Genomic DNA, 18,126 nt, shown 5'->3' on the forward strand with positions numbered 1-18,126 from the left:
TCGCTGTTGCACTGGAGTTGGACAGAATACTAAGTTGGCTCTGAAACTAGGATGCTTTGGTTCTTTGAAGCTGCTTTCATGGTATCTGCTTGTACTGAATTACTTGACTGTGTCGTAGTCCAGATCAACTGGTTAAATTTGACCTTTAGTGCAATGGAGTTTTATTTTTTTGGTTTAAAGTTAGTCTGTAACTTAGTAAAATACTGGTTCAGAAACTGTTGCTATGCATAAAGAGAGAAACTGTTCCTCTTAGGCTTTCTTGGTTGTGTGTTTGTTTTTTTTTTTTTACCCATGCATCCAACAACACTTCTGCCAGACATGAGCATCCAATGCTGAATGGTGTGCAAGTTCTCTTAAAACAGGTAAACTTTGAACTCTACCTGGACCTGCAACTTGTGTTGGTTCTTGAACCTGAAGGCAGAGATGGAGCTCAGTATTCTTAATCCTCCAGGTTTGTAGGATATTTAAGACAATGCCCTGCTAGGAAATCTGTTATCTTTTTGTTTTAAATAATATTGTGTGATGCAGGAGGCTTCTTTCAAGTGCTTTCTTTAGAACAAATATACTCACTGCATTATTTCCATTTCTCACACTGTTATAAAATTACATAATAACATCTAGTACTAGAAATCAGGTTTGGGGTTGTTTTTGATACTTTATGTTGTACATTGTTCAAGTTCTAAATAAAATATCAGTAGTCTCGAGGAATCTTTAATTTGCTAAATATTTTGATTCTGCAGAAGAACAACTAATAAAACCCTTAAATACAACTCCCAGTGTCATGGTTCCCATATCATGCTCTGGCTTCAGCAGATGAAGAACTTGCTGAATCCTGCCTGCCCAAGTGGTGCTTGTTCCTGTAGGCATGCATGAACACTGTGTTGGGCAGAACAACCAGAGGCTTCCAGGCAGATGGCTGCAGTGGTAGAATGTGCTGCTTTTTTCTGTGGCTTGCTTTTGTTGCAAAAAACAAGCTTAGAGATCCAAACTCATTGTTACAGGATGGAGCTGGGAGCATTGGACTTCAGGAGGGGAAAACAACTCCGGTGGTTGCCTCAGTTCAGGTTTTTCATAAGAGGTTTTAGCTTATCAGGACCCCAAAGGAGATGGCATTTCTCTCTATTATGTTGTTAACTTTATATGACCTTTTAAAACATTTGGGTTCAGCGTTCCTAGAATTCTCTGTGAGGTGCTTGACTGTTAATTATATACCTTTACTTAAAACAAAATGATGCTGAGGAGAGATGTAGCTGGTAAGTATCTAGGAAATGTAGAGATGGATGAGTAGGACCAGGGCAGATTGTCTTGCACTGTATCCTGTAGCATTGAGCTTCACTAGCTTATAGTGGTGGGGCTGAAATGAATTGTCTTAAGAATGACACTCAGCAACTGCTGTCTCTGTAGGTGTAGGTAAATCAGTTGCCCAGCTTGCTTTCCCAGGTGAGAAATGTGACAGTCTGAAATGAAGTTCCTGATTAGTCAGAAAAGCTGGAAAGCAAAACTCAAACTGCTTTACTGTCACTGCTGAGAGCATTTGGTTGTGTTGCTTGTTTTGGTTTTTATCAGGATTAATATCCAAACAAGTCTGTCTGGTCTGAGACAGTCCTGAAGGGGCAAGAAGTCTTGCCAGTGAAGAAACAACTATTTAGACCAAACCTCTGAATAAAATAATCTCTTTAGTTGTGTTACTGTGTGTTAAGTTTTTTCAGTCTCCCCACTACAGTAACAACTTCTGCTCCCACCTCTACAGCAGTCTCCATAAGCAGAGAGGTGAAGATGGGGAAGCGATACCTGTAAAGTTGGTCTCCTCCTTCCAAAGAGACATACCTGTCTGTGTCTTCCCTGGTAACACTGCTCTTGTTTCATCAGTGAGGTTTCTGGATTTACATCTGTATTGGGTTTGCATGGCCAGGTTTTGGTAGCAGAGGGACTATAAGTGTAGCTTCTGTGAGAAGATGCCAGAAGTTTCCCCCATGTTTGATAAAGCCAGCACCAGCTGTCTCCAAGATGGACCTGCTGCTGGCTGAAGCTGAGCCCGTTGGTGATGGTGGTAGGCTCTCTGTGATATCATATTAAGAAGGGGAGAAAAACCGCTGTGGAACAGCAGCCAGAAGAGAGGAGTTGAGAATATGTGAGAGAAATAACTGCAGACACCAAGGTCAGTGAAGAAGGAGGGGGGAGGAGGTGCACTAGGGGCTGGAGCAGAGATTCCCTTGCAGCCTGTGGTGAAGACCGTGGGTGAAGCAGGTTGTCCCCCTGCAGCCTGTAGAAGACCCTGAGCCATAGCAGGTGTATGCGTCCTGAAGGAAGCTGTGACCCTGTGGAGAGTGGAACCCACACTGGAGCAGGTTTTCTGTCAGGACTTGTGATTCTGTGGGTGACACATGCTGGAGCAGTTTGTTCCTGAAGGACTGCACCCTGTGGAAAGGACCCATGCTGGAGCAGTTTGAAGAGCTGCAGCCTGTGGGAAGGTCCCATGTTGGAGAAGTTTGTGGAGGACTGTCTCCCATAGGTGGGACCCCATGCTGGAGCGGGGGAAGAGTGAGGAGGGAGTGGCAGAGACAATGTTGTGATGAACTGACTACAGCCCCTGTTCCCCATCCCCCTGTGTCGCTCAGGGGGAGGAGGTAGAGGAATTTGGGAGTAAGGTTGAGCCTAGGAAGAAGGAAGGGGTGTTTTAAGAGTTGTTTTCATTTCTCATTATCCTACTCTGATAAGTAATAAATTAATTTCCTCAGGTTGAGTCTGTTTTACCAGTGATGGTAATTGCTGAGTGATCTCCCTGTCCTTATCTCAGCTCATGAGCCTTTCACTGTATTTTCTCCTTCCTGGCCAGCTGAGGAGTGGAAGTGATAGAGCAGCTTGGAGAGGATTAACCTGGTGACTTAGGGGTGAGGCAGTTCTGAAGAAACATGTAACAAGTGATACAATGTGATGAGAATTGAATGTTGTTTTGGGTGCTGTGCATCACTAGTTACTCTGGTACTGTTGTTCTCTCCTGTCAAGGTATGAACAAACTTGGCCTGGATGTGGGATCCAGGGTCCAGCTGGTGCGAGGCTGGACTCTGCCCTGCTGTTAGCTGGTGAGATGATGACTACATCCCTGGTCATACTTAAGACCTTAGGGCTTTTCCTTAGGTTCTCAGATCAGATTATGTACCTGGTATTTGGCACTGCTTTAACTTTTTGTCAGAGGTTGTTCTGCCTCCTTGTGCTAGCTGCTGCCAGATACTGAGCTTGTGAGGAGAAGTGTAGAGGCAGAGCCAAAACTGGTGGTTGTGCTTTGAGCCAGAGACTCCCTGAGCTGCCTCCAGATGGTTCTGGACAGCAGCAGCCTGGTAAGGACTCTGATACTGAAGAGCTGTCAGGCTTCCTACTCTGCTTGCAGATGGCTGGAGACCTGGTGGGATGAGAAGTGCTGCTGTGGTTGCTGCCTTGTTTTGAGGGTGACTTCTTTCTGGGATCCTACAGTCTGTCAGGCAGCAGGAGCTGTGGATACTCCTGTGCTCTAGGGCTGCAGCATGGCTCCTGCAGCTGCTTGGTTCTGCTGGAGCGCCCCTGGGCAGCACAGGTTGCTGACCCCAGAAGCCTGTGTTAGCAGCTTTTCTGCACATGGCCTGTGGCTGGGCAGCTCTCCGTGCTGGGGAGGCTGCTGGCTTTTGGCTGCCTGTGCAGTGTTGTTTTGCTGCTGCCATAGGCCGTTCAGGTCAGCCACATGTGGCTGACCTGAAAGCTTCTGAAATGCCAGCTCTGTCAACAGGCCAGGTGTGAAGGGGATTTCATACTGATTCCCAGCCCCAGTTAATCTTCTGAAATCCAACATTTTTATGGATCATATTTACAACAAATTTTACCAGAGTTCTGTAGGAAACTTTATTTTAAATAACATCAATTATCCAAATAAAATACCAAGTGTTAATAGTCTTTGTTGTACTTGAATACAAAAGTGAACCCATTTTAGTTCTGTATTTATTTGATTGAGAGAGCCTGGCTACATACAATCTTAGACTGCTGTAATGACAATTTCACATGTGTTCCTCAAATTGAAATGAAAACCATTCATATTGGGTTAAGGTATTATTTTTGGGAAATAATTGTGATAGGGGTGTTATTGATATGGAGAAATAATGTGAAATGGGGACAATGGACATCGATTGTGATTGTATATGTCTGCCCAAGGAATGTGGGTATGGTGATTGGTCATGGGTGTGGTGTCTGGTCACATAGGCACACAGCTTTGAGGAGACGCCTGCCCTTCTTCCTCTAACAAAGGGGCTATTTATAAAAAGGATGAGAGACATTCCAATGTTATCTAGAGGAAGGGAGTGCTAAGGCTTCTTGCTGGAGAAGATCGGATGGTCACAAGGACATGAATCACCTGCAGACCTGCAGGACCACCACATTCCAGGCAAAGGACTGATAAGCTAATTAACATACAAAGCGAGAGTAAGCGGGTTTAGGTAAGGGATATGTATAGGCGTTAATTGAATATTCATTTGTTTTATTGTATAAATGTGAGATGGTTCGTCACTTTGGGCATGCACGCTTGTGGAGGAGCGATCCCCCGTGCATCTGCGCGCAATAAACATACCTACTTTATAACTTTCGAGTTATAGAGTCCAATTCCGCAGTCAGTTTGGCGAGCCAGGCAGGAGGATTTCTGCTCGGCTGAGGGACCAGCTGTGGAGCGGACGCTCCTAGGCGCGCCCCGGGAGATTTCCTCGGAGGAGCCTCCTCTTCTCAGCTGTTCACCCGGGAGCAGAAGAGAAACCCCTGGATCCACGGATAAAACGGTATGTTTAGTAACGGGGCGGCTGGTGAGACGCACGGAGACGTCCGGCGCGCAGCGTAGTCCCCAGGAGGAAAGGTACCTTGGGAGGGGGGTTGCTGACCAAGGGGTGGCCGCTAGCGATCTTGAGGGCAGATCGAGCAAACCCGAGGTTACTGCCATTCCTAAAAGCCCGGAGGCCTCGTGACGGAAAGCGGGGGGCGGGACGGAATAAGGCGGAATCTCACAGGAACAAGAGGGACCTCACAGCAAAAGTAAAAGGGAAACTTTTGCGTAGGAAAAAAAAAAAAAAACCAAAAAAAAAAAACCAAACCAAAAAAAGGAAAACATGGGAGTAACAAAATCTTAAATACTTCATAAAGATCTGGGAAGCTAAAAACTTCCTTTAGGTTGTCTTAAGATTTGGGGAATTCCTAGAATGTAACAACTGAAATAGCGCTCTGTGTCTTGTCTGTTCTATGTGTTGTCTTGTTACATGTTCAAAACTTGGAGTTATGAAATGTATGTTGAAAAATAATAATACTCTGGTAATTCGTGGCAAATAGCGGAAAACTTAACACTCTGCTCAAGACCAGGAGAAATTGGTATTTTGTTTGTTGTTTGTTTTTTTGGCAATTGCTCATTGAAATGCATACTTTGTGAACTGTCAGTGTTCCTAAGTTGTACATAAGTGCACGGTACCGTATAACATACTGCTTGTGTGCCTGAGGGCTGCCCGGAGAGTGTGAATGGTGTGATTGAGATGCGCATTTTGATTTTCCGTGTATAGCTTAATTATTTTGACTGAGTGTGAGTGCAAGAGTGCTTGAGATGCGCGTTTGAGTGCAAAACGAGTAAGGAGCTCTATCCGCGTTTCCGACCTTGGGTGGCTAAGGCGGCCGGAGAAAACAAAGTAATTAAAATTGTGAAATGGGAAATGGAAGAAGTAAGCCCTGTGAAAAATCGCCCTTGGGTTGTATATTAAAACACTGGAGGGATATCATAGGACAGGGTGGCACCGAAAATAGAAGGAAATTGGTTAAATATTGTAATCAGTGGTGGCCTTTGTATAAATTGGGGAGTGATGCGAAATGGCCTCAGGAGGGAGGAACATTAGATTATAACACTCTCCTGCAATTAATGTTTCTGAGGAGAGAAGGAAAATAGGACGAAGTATCATATGCAGACATGTTCTTCGTCCTCCGGGACAAACCTGAGTGGCAAAAGGACTGTGGATTAGTACCCCCTCGGGACCCTATGGTACTAGCACTAGAAAGAGTACAGGATTAACATCACCTGATCTTTGATTATGGCTCTAGAAAAGGACAGAAAAAAAAAACCAACAAAAACAACTGAGACCTAAACTAGAAAGATGTTCTTGTTGAAATTTTTGTGTTAAAAGCTCAGGTTGTGGTTCCTTCTGTGGAGCAACCAGAATGAAACACGTTGTAAGATAAGAACTTGTACTGATGTATGTAAAACCTGAGGCGTGTGTGTGTGGAGAATCAAAGACCTTGTGAAAGCGTTGGGGTGAGTTTGTACAAACCCCCGTACCCCCTCGAAGGTGCGACTGAGCCATGCTGGGATGCATGGCATGATGTTTGCTGTTTGCCTGCAAAGGCATGATGTGTAAGAACACAGACTTAAAGCAACAAGTAGCAGTTTTGCATTCAGGGTAAGAAAGAGTTAAAACAGAAGTGCTGTAGCAGAGGCAGGCTTGTGTAACCTGCAGAGCAGGAAGAGCATCTCCTGCCCCGAACCCTTCTGCTGGTAAGGAGGAGGGGATTGCTATTGCTGACAATTGAGCAGAGGGACCTGACAAGGTCACCCCAATTGCTGCAGCATTTGCAGTACAACAGGACCGGTAACGGCCCCTTTAGGGCAGGCAATGGGTATGAGGTGGAATTTTAGTGAATACAAAAACAACTTATTTGTTAAACTTCAGAGAAAAAAAATATAATTTGTTACAGTTGTGGGAGCTGCTGGCCACCAGGAAAACATCCTGAAACCTTTAAAGTACAAACTAAGAAAACAAATAAGAATGCCAAATTCACCAAAATCTTTGTTGGGATGAGATTTATTAGAACATCTAGACGTTTAAAGAAGGAGAAATGAAACCAAAAGTTAAAAATGATCAAGTAATTGAAATATTGAGCTTATCTTTAATTCAACAGAAAAGTGGAAAAGAGGACCTCCCTGAAGTAAAAGAAACTTTTAACCAGGTGTATCTGAAAATCCAGGAAAGGTGAAAAATGCTTTACCTGTTACAGTAAAAATGATAAGGGGGAGGCTTGCTCAGTTCAGATAAAAACAATATCCCTTGGTCAGCAAGGCTGTGGGGATACTGGCAGAAAAACTGAGATAAAATACACTCTGTAGTAGCTCTACTAATGTAAATCTGTGTGTTTTGCCGTGACAGTGACTTGTTATGGGATGTGCAGGTGAAACTCTGCATTGACAACAAAGTACAAGGAATAAGGTTGGTCAGGTGCCTCCTACCATAGTCAAGGGCAAGACTGGGTTGGCCTCTGTGTTTGCCACCAAGAAGAATCTTGAGCTCAGCTGTTGGCTGCAACCCAGTAGGCGTTGAGCGGTGGGAACATATGCCATGCCAGACCTTGATGTGAGGAATGGCCCCCTCTGTTATAAGAGGGTCATCCAGGAAGGAAGAACATAAGATGGCCCATTGAGGCACTGATTTGGAAATTGGAAACCACCTGGCTGACCATGAGGCCAGACAAGTAACAGAGGAGGTAGGAAAGGAGGAATTATCCTTAATACCAGTCGATAAAATCCAAACTGTAAGTACAGTTCAGGAGCCAAACTATTCTAAAGAAAACTTATAAGGTAATTCAGGACATGAATGATAAAATAAAAATAAATAAGTGGACTTATTTAAGGGATGGTCGTATAGTGGTACCATCCAATTTAATATGGACCACAGCCCTATTATTAATAAGACGCATTGGGGAGCTGATACTTTATATAAAAGTCTAAATCAGAAATTGATAGGGCGAAACTTGTATACTGTAATAAAACAGGTGACTCAGCAATGTGAAATGTGTTTACGCAATAATCCCAATACAGCAAATAAAATAAAACTAGGGAACATTAGTAGAGGAAATTATCCAGGACAACAGTGGCAAGCTGATTTTCCGAACTCCCAAGAAAAGGGGGGGACCAGTATTTATTAGTTATGTCTGATATGTTTTCAGGTTGGCCAAAAGCCTTTCCTTGTTGAACAAATAAAGCAAGAGAGGTAACGAAGGGACTGTTAAATGAAATTATCCCCCGCTTTGGGGTTCCGGCAACAATCTCTTCCAATAGAGACTCACACTTTTGTGCCAAAATAGTACAACAAGTGAGAACAGTATTGGGAATAGATTGGCAATTACGTACTCCTTATTACTTCAATGTTCTGTTTGGTGCTGTCGAAGAATGATCAGAAAGCATAATGATCAGAGAGCATAATGATAGTTTTTAGAACAGGGGGGATTGAATAATGAGCTACGTACAATGAGTGATGAATGGTATACTACTTTTTTAGAAAATGATGTGCTTATATATAATTATCCAAAGTTGGGAGGTGTTCAAGGACCCTTATTGTCAACATGATGAATACACCAAGACCCTTAGTGTCAGCACCACGGATGTACTAGACACAAGGTCCTTGGATTCGTTATCTTTATAAGGGCCATCTGGTCCTAAGTTTGTGTTGTGTATATAACGCTACCTAAACAAGGAATTTGAATCATGCTCATTAGTCTATCGAGGAACAGAGTCTGCACAGAAACAAGAAGGTAAAAAAGGTTCACTGGAGGAAGACTCCTGATCTTCATCCTGAAGACCCCCCAGGCGACCACTCCTCAAGGACATTGTGCAGGAGCGGAATATGTAAATGAATTCCCGGAATTGTAATGAATATGTAAATCATTTCCTGATGGAAACCATAATTGGTGGGATACTCTCATTGGCTGGTCACCTTCTGCAACAGGAATTCTTAATGCTGTGGTACACCCCATTGTGATCTTATTGATCAGTTTAGGAATTTCCTTAATACTAACCATTATATTTGTGGGTTTGGAGAATGTTTAAAAGGGTAACGCTTATGTATGATGCTTTATATCATTCGGGAAGACTGCTTAAGTAAAAGAATTTACTTAGTTTGATCGAAAAGGGGGGATTGATATGGAGAGATAGTGTGAAATGGGGACAATGGACATCGATTGTGATTGTATAGGTCTGCCCAAGGAATGTGGGTATGGTGACTAGTCATGGGTGTGGTGTCTGGTCACATAGGCACACAGCTTTGAGGAGACAACTACAGTTTTGAGGAGACCTGCCCTTCTTCCTCTAGCAAAGGGGCTATTTAAAAAAGAAAGAGAAAAGGATGAGAGACATTCCAATGTTATCTAGAGGGAGGGAGTGCTAAGTCTCCTTGCTGGAGAAGACCGGATGGTCACAAGGACATGAATCACCTACAAACCTGCAAGACCACCACATTCCAGGCAAAGGACTGATAAGCTAATTAACATACAAAGCGAGAGTAAGCGGGTTTAGGTAAGGGATATGTATAGGCGTTAATTGAACATTCATTTGTTTTATTGTATAAATGTTCGTCACTTCGGGCATGCACGCTTGTGGAGGAGCGATCCCCCGTGCATCTGCGCGCAATAAACATACCTACTTTATAACTTTCGAGTTATAGAGTTTAATTCCGTACATCAAAAGGTAGATGAGACTGAATTTTCAAAAAATAAAGATGTGTAAAGATAGCAGTATGGGGAGGGTGGAGGACAAGCAAAATGAGCAAAAGGGAATGATTTTGTAGCAATTATGAGGTATGAAACAAAGATCAAGGTTTTTTTGTCAATTGTTTTATTCTTATTCTGTTAATTTGCTATTACAATTAATTGCAAAACAGTTATTTTTCTTATTAAAAATTTTCAATTTACAGAGAAAAATGCTAACCACTAGCAAAACCATGGAGAGCAGAGGAAGGCAGGAAAACTGAAGTTATAAGTCTGAACAGAGATATGAATGAACGACAGTAACAATAGATTTATTTTAATTTAGTGGTATAAACACTTATATGTTCTTGTTCAATCCCTTACAGAAAAGCTATTTGGGAGCTGCTGCAAGACAATTTTAAGGAGCTCACTCACTTGTGGTAAAGTGACAAGGGAAAAAAGGCAAAAGATTAAGTACAGAATACCATGTAATGCTAGCCAAATGATTTGATGTAATCAGAAAAGGTTTGTTGTTTCAGAAAGAGTAATTATGGCTTAATGAGTCTCCTGCAAAGGTAAATGATGTGGCTGATTTAAATTCTCAATAACCGTCTTCTGCCACGCTGCATTACGCATAGAAGGCCAAACATTGCCCATTTGGACTCATACATGTACCATTCTGATTGGAAGTCAGATCCACTGTTTTAACATTCCAAAAAACATCAAAATTTGTTTCATTCTCTTGCAGGGGAATACCAATTAAACAAGTTCTAAAGGGTTGCCTGCCTGTTGCAGACTTAAATAAAAGTCTGTTACTCCCGTGATATTTGCCCATGTCACCCATATGTTTGTCCTAGGCAAGATGTCAAAAATACTTTGGCCAATGGGTAAAAAATTCATCAAGACCGCAAACCAAGTCCACCACTCAAACATGTTTAGTTCTACAATTTCCACGGGGTTTTTTGTTTGGGGTTTTTTTTGGGGGGGTTTGTTTTTTTTTTTTTTGGTTTTACATTCCAGCCCACAAATCTGTGCTTTCACAGATTCTGATGATGTATACCGTCTCCAACCAGCATGGTATTACACTAGTCGTATGCTTTCTCTTGCTTCATGCCCAGTTACTAATCAAACACATACACTCTTTACACCATTTACATTTAAGCTTTGGCTTACCAGAACCGTTTTACCCCACATAGCATACATTGGCATAATACCCGCGGGTTACATCCCTTACAACATAGAGAGTTTACTCTGTCTGCTCGCTCTGAGTCTTCTCTTCCGTCTTCTGATCTTGACATACAGGTCGCACAAACTTGCTAGGGACCCATATAGGTCCTTTACCTGTGGAGATACAAAAATAACCTCTACCGATAAATAACACCGGATTAGGTCCTTCCCATACGCCTGAAGCCATATTTTTATACAGAACATTCAAACCAGGAACTGTAGTTGTTTGGTTCCCTCGCGCTGTTTGGTGATGTATAACAACAGGTGGTCCCTCTCTACCCTCCCTAAGGGAGAGATAGTTTAAGGTAAACAACACCTTAGTCAACCGTTTAGTTACGTCTATGTCCTGCGATACTTTCTGTCTCTGAAGATAATCCTTCAGGGTACGGTTTGCCCTTTCAACAACTGCTTGCCTTGTTGGGGAGTGAGGAATCCCTTTAACGTGTTTAATTCCCCCAGTTGTCATAAACCTAGCGACTCGTTGACTACTATATGCTGGACCATTGTCTGTCTTTATTTCTACAGGTACTCCCATGACAGCAAAACAAGACATTAAGTGTCTCTCCACATGTAATGCCTTTTCACCGGTTTGTGCAGTGGCCCATATAAAGTGAGAATAGGTGTCAATTGTGACATGCACATACTTAAGCTTCCCAAAGTCAGGTACATGTGTTACATCCATTTGCCAAACCTGAAGTGCCCTCAGACCTTTTGGGTTAGTGCCCACCCCTAAACCAGGTCCTTGATGACTACATTGAGGGCAGGAGTGAACAATGCCCTTTGCATCTGCTACGGGTATTTGATACTGTCGATGTAAAGACTTTGCATTTTGATGAAACATCTCGTGGCTGTTACGAGCTTCTTCAAACTTATATGTTGGAGGAGTTATTGCCAGACAGTTGACTGCTTCATCAGCTCTAGCATTACCTTTGCCCAAACCAGTGGTCCACTGATGACTTCTAATATGCATAATACAAAATTCATGTTTTCTCTGACAAAGAGTACTACGCAGTTGTAGAAACATTTCACCAAGATGTTGGTTCTTTGTCTCTCTCAACAAGGCATCTTCAATGTGCTGTACTACACCACCTATGTACAATGATTCTGATACTATGTTTACAGGTGTGTCGTTCCAGCTTCCCAATGCCCAACACACTGCTTTCAGTTCTAAGGTTTGAAGGTTGTCCCGTGGTTCACCGGTGATCACGTGTTTCTGCCACTGATTATCGGATTGCCAAACACACGCAGCCTTCTTTATCTTTCGTCCTGCATCTGTGAACACCATTGGCCTTTCAACTGGTCTTTTTGAGCATAACAGTCTTGCAATCCACTGGTAATGTTCTAACATCATCCAGAGAGGTCCTTTTGGCCGGTTGTTGTGTACAACACCTGTATAGCCCATCAAGGCTTCCTGTATGGCTGTTGAATGTCTCAGGAGCCACTCATAATCATCACCACGGACTGGAATACTGATATCTGCCGGTTCAGTCCCATCAATTTCAACAATCCTGTCTCTTCCTTTTCTCACCAAGGCCGCTACTGCTTCAGGATGACTTAAAATATGATGTCTGGGTTGCAATGGCAAAAACAACCACTCTAAAACGATCGCCGTATTTTCCCCCTTTTTCTTTTGCCATTGCAAAATAAGGGCAAAAGGTGAAGTGGCAACATTACAAACCAAAAAAGAACGCATGATTCGCCATTCGGCGACCACACCAGCCAGTCTGAATCTTGCAGGACACAACTTTCAGGGCAGCCCGCTGTTCTGGAGAACAAGTTTGAGGACTGTTGGCTTCGGTGCCATGCAACCAGGATCGGAACGGTTGCAAATCATCGTTAGTGAGGCCAACTATATTACGAACCCACTGTAGGTCTCCTAAAAGCCTTTGAGCATCATGCAGAGTAGTTATTTGTGTAGTAAGGGTCACCTTCTTGTGGTCGGATCTGAGCATCCAAGATGAGCCATCCTAGATATTTCCATGGGGCCGAATGTTGAATCTTCTCAGACGCCACAATCAAACCACATGATAGAAGGTGGTCAACAAGCCATTTCAGTTGATCATCTGAAATCCCTTGTTCAGCGGCCAATAAAATATCGTCCATATAATGATAGATCAGGACATGAGGCCAACGATGTCGTACCGGAACAAGTGCCCAATCTACAAAAGTCTGACACATCGTAGGAGAGTTCTTCATTCCTTGTGGTAAAACAACCCATTCATACCGTTTGGCCGGAGCGGCACAGTTTATTGATGGCAGAGTGAATGCAAATCTTTGCGTGTTGTCAGGATGTAAGGGAATCATGAAGAAACAGTCTTTCAAGTCTATCACGACAATTTGCCAATTCTGAGGGATCACTGTAGGAGTTGGAAGACCAGGTTGCAATGCTCCCATTGCTAACATCTGATCATTAACTTTCCGTAAATCATGTAAGAGTCGCCATTTCCCAGTCTTCTTTGGTATCACAAAAATAGGAGTATTCCAAGGACTTGTAGAAGGTCGAATATGACCTACTCTCAGTTGTTCCTGCACCAATTCCTCAGCAACGCGCAGCCGTTCTTCTGTCATCAGCCACTGGTCTACCCAAATTGGCTTTTTTGTTAACCATGTGATCTTCAGTATGGGTGGCTGCCGATCAGTGGCCGTGGTGCAAAATGCTGATCAGTTGTCATAACTAGTCCCAATTGTGACAAAACATCCTGTCCAATCAACCCAGATAACGTGGGTGGGAGTTGCATTACGTATGGCCGAATTACAATAGCCTGGCCGTCTTCAAACTGCAATGTAATCAAGTCTTTACTCTGCTTCGGGGCTTTTGCACCTCCTACTCCTACCACTCGGGTGATTGGAGCTTGCAGTTCCCAATTCTGGGGCCATAGATGTTGATTAATGATGGTGACATCTGCCCCGGAGTCTAATAGAGGTTCCAGAATAATTTGCTGACTGCCTTTCTTCAATTGAATCTTCTGATATGGTCTTTGATTAAGATCTAACGTGAAATACACCTCAGGTCCGGTAGGAGGAGAAGACGATTTTGGATCTATCTTAGATGGCTGGCCTTGTTGTCTGAGTTGCTCATAATATTGTCGATGCGCAACAAGGCTGTCATAGGGAAGTATTTGAGCAATTTTACTTCCTTTTGGAATAGTAACCGGTAGTTGTAATGCATAGGCCATAACTTGTACGTGTCCCGTAAAATGTGCATCAATTACTCCAGGTAAAACAATTACTCCTTGCCTTCCTGTTGAAGATCAACCTAATAAAAGTCCTCCAACTGGAGAATTCACGTTAGACAATGGCCCTTTTACTTCATTTAGAATTAAAGTCACTTCTTTATTATTCAAAGTTACGTCTACTGTGGTTGCCACGTCCACCCCGAGGCTCCCCCGGGTGGGTGGGACACGCTGGTATAAGAGACCACATTTCTCATCTGCGTTGTTGGGGCCTGTACTTGTGTCTTCGCGCGTAGACCCGACGCGCTGCACTGCATGTTTCCCGACCTGTTATATCTACAAACAGCAGTAGCATGTGTATCTAAGTTACATTTGTGACACCAAACAGTCTTTGAACAAGTACGCCTCATGTGTCCAGATTCACCACATCGATAACAAATACCAAATCCTGATCTACCATTGTTCCTCTTTCGATGTCCACCTATATGATTTGTTAAGGCCGCTGCGATTATATGCCCTTGCTCCCTCAACACAGCAGTAAAGGCAGCCGCTTGGTTATTTTGTTCGGCTCGAGTAGGTCTAATCAACATTTCATCTATGGGACTTCCTTGGGGTAGTGTTGCTAAGATCGCCCTTGTTCTTGGGTTAGCCCCTTCAAAGGCGAGGGTGCGAAACAAATGTTCCTGCAGGTCCAAAGGTAAATCAGAATTGTTCTTTAATGCTGCAGACAAACGGTCTACAAATTGTCCATAGGGCTCCATTGTCCCCTGACGAACAGTGGTATAGGAAGCAGGTTTCTTCTTGTCTGGCACAGACAAAAGGGCTTGATGTGCTAAAGTCTGAGCAAGTTGATGCATTTATATAGGATACTGCAATTGAACCTGTGTAGTAAAGTCCCTGCCCAGTTAACATATCTGCCTGTATACCGTAAAGCGGATCTCCTATATCTGGATCTTGATGTCTATTTGCTTCCTCTACGGCTAGTCTCTTCCACTCCCTCTCAAACATTAAATATTGAGGAGTCAATAAGAGGGAAGCAAGTCCAGCACAATCAGCAGGTGAAAGAACGTCTGCTGTGAAAATAAACTGTATGATCTGTCATGCAGCCTCTGAACGCAGGCCATGAGTAGTAACCATTTGCTTTGCTTGTTGCAATATTTTCCAATCATGTGGCTCCCATTGTGCACCAAGGTTATTAATCACTACTGGACAATCTAACGAGCTGGTCACCTGCCAATCACCCTCCTAAATAGCATCACGAACAACACCAGACCAACACTGTAGAATTGGATCTTTTCTCGAGTTCAGCATCGGAGGGGTAGTTGGGCTAACTGGAGGAATTACAGGTATTGAAGTAGTAGGCAGGTTCATTTCAACTCGCTTTTCCAGGTTTCTTAATTTATCTATTACCTCCTGTAAGGATTTCTCTGCATTGTTATCACAAGGCTTCTCCCCGCCTTCCTCCTCAAATTCGTCCGATGATGTTTCAGGAAGAGGAGGATACGACATCGCACTGCGCTTTTGCCCACCCTGATGTGACCTACGAGCTGTCACCACCCTCCGTTTTGGTCTTGCTCCACCCACAGCTCCGATTGGTGCAGCAGGACTCGCTGCTCCTCCTTCCTGGGGAGGCTCAGCCGCCTCTTCCGGGTTCGGCTCAGTTACCGCAGGCTCTCGAGGAGCCTGGTCATGGGTGTGGTGTCTGGTCACATAGCCACACAGCTTTGAGGAGACGCCTACCCTTCTTCCTCTAACAAAGGGGCTATTTATAAAAAGGATGAGAAAAAGATGAGAGACATTCCAATGTTATCTAGAGGGAGAGAGTGCTAAGTCTTCTTGCTGGAGAAGATCAGATGGTCACAAGGACATGAATCACCTACAAACCTGCAAGACCACCACATTCCAGGCAAAGGACTGATAAGCTAATTAACATACAAAGCGGGGTTTAGGTAAGGAATATGTATAGGCGTTAATTGAATATTCATTTGTTTTATTGTATAAATGTGAGATGGTTCATCACTTTGGGCATGCACGCTTGTGGAGGAGCGATCCCCCGTGCATCTGCGCGCAATAAACATACCTACTTTATAACCTTCGAGTTATAGAGTTTAATTCCGTATGTCATTATCAAATTTTGTACTCGATGTATACGCTAACTAACAAAGACTGTATGATGGGACATATAGCTTTGTTTAACAATCTGCACATATTCTTGAAGAAACAGAATGCACACATTATTTCGACTCAGCATGTCCCATGCAAAGAACTATGAAGGATGATGAACCAAAGTAATTGCTGCTTAGGACAAGGTGACTTTGAAGAATAATTACATCCTGGAAAGTTGGCAACACAAGACTCTTGCAATTAAGATATATCTGATACTTGTTGGCCTTAGGCAAAATACCTTCGTTATAATACTAAAAATTACACCCCTTAGACCAGAAACCCTAGCCCACAAAGAGACCCTTCCTCAATGAGCATGCATAGTTAACCAATAAGGTTGGGTAACCATAATGTAGATTGCCATCCAATCAGTGTTAGAGGGTTGGAAGTTAACAAATTAATATTCATGCAATTGTGTATAAATCTGATTGTGGAAATGCCCAAGGTGTGCTAGTCCACCTAGCACCCAAACTTGTGAACTTTGTATTAAAACCAATAGTTCCTATTCGTAGACTTTTTCTTTGGTTTTGCACACTGGGTAATGAGTTCACTTTTGAGATGACATGGTTATGGCTAATTCCAAGGAAGTTTCCCCGTGCACCCCTCTGGGATACATCCTGAATCACTGGAATAAGCATGGAGAGGATCCTGTAACTAAAGAAAAATTACAATGTTGTTGCAGACAATGGTGGCCAATGTATGATTTAAATGATGGTGGGAAATAGCTGGAAAATGGAACTTTAAGTTATAATGCAATACTGTAATTAATGTTGTTTTGCAAAAGGTTGGATAAATGGGATGAGGTACCTTATGTGGCTTTGGTTTTCTCTCTAAGAAATTACTGTAAAATATGGAAAAAATGTAAATTATTGACTACGGATAGTAATGGAATATTGGTGCTGGGGGAGGAAACAAAAAAAGACAGACAAAAAAGGTTGTTGAAAAAATTGTAAATTGGAAAAAAACTGCATAGCAGAGTCAGAAGAACCTGAAGATATACAGCTACTGGTACCAGTAGCTCCTCCTGAACATCTAAATCCAATGGGGAAGGTAAGGATAAAAGTAAAACGCAAGAAGAAAATGGTAAGTTCGGTCCAATAGCAGGTAGGACTGGGGGATAACAGTCTGATACAAGCCCTCCCTACCAGTGGGAGTAGAGGGACAGCCAGTTTTTGTACATTCCCTTCACCACCTCTGACTTAGTGAACTGGAAACAATCAGTAGGGTCATACAGGGAAAAACCCTGAAGGAATGCATCAGTTATGAGAGACTGTTATGCTAATACATAACCATAGCTGGGGGGATATACAAGCATTAATGAATACCTTTTTTACTATAGAAGAAAGGAGAATGGTTATAGAAAGGGTAAGGGAGGAAGGGGAAAAGAGAAAGAGATCCCAACAGGTTTATGCCAAAAATGGACCCCAAATGGGACCCTAACATAGGGGTGGAGAGAGCCCATTCTGAAACAATACCAACAATTAATACTGTATGGAATTCAGCATGGGGTACTGTTGCAGCACAATCAAACTAGTAGACTGCAACAAAGCTTTACCATTGGTCAGATTCTACTGTCTGTACTGTATCACCTTCCTCCAGAAGCCAGACCACACTACCCACTCACCCATCCTCAGGGCTATTTAACCATTTAGCAGGAATGAGCTACACCTGCACATCATCCATGTCAATCAACCCACTGCCTCTGAGGCAAGGCCACAGCTGCATGTTATCAATGCTAATCAACCCACTGCCTTCATTCCTCTACAGCAGGGGTCCTCAAACTTTTTAAACAGGGGGTTGGTGCGTGAATGAATTGGCAGGAAGTCATCTGCAGCTTCTTTGTCCCGTCCGTCCCCCCACCTCGCGCGCGCGTGTGTGTCTGTGTGTGTGCGCGCGCTGTAAATATCAGGGACCAGATTGAGGACCCTGGGGTCTGTATCCGACCTGCGGGCTGTAGTTTGAGGACCCCTGCTCTACACGGTACCAAAGCTGAAAAATATGTCTAAGCTATATGAGGTAAGATAAGGTTCAGAAGAAGACCCTTCTGCTTTTTATGAAAGACTGT

This window comes from Falco biarmicus, chromosome W (assembly GCF_023638135.1).
Source record: "Falco biarmicus isolate bFalBia1 chromosome W, bFalBia1.pri, whole genome shotgun sequence".
NCBI lineage: Eukaryota > Metazoa > Chordata > Aves > Falconiformes > Falconidae > Falco > Falco biarmicus.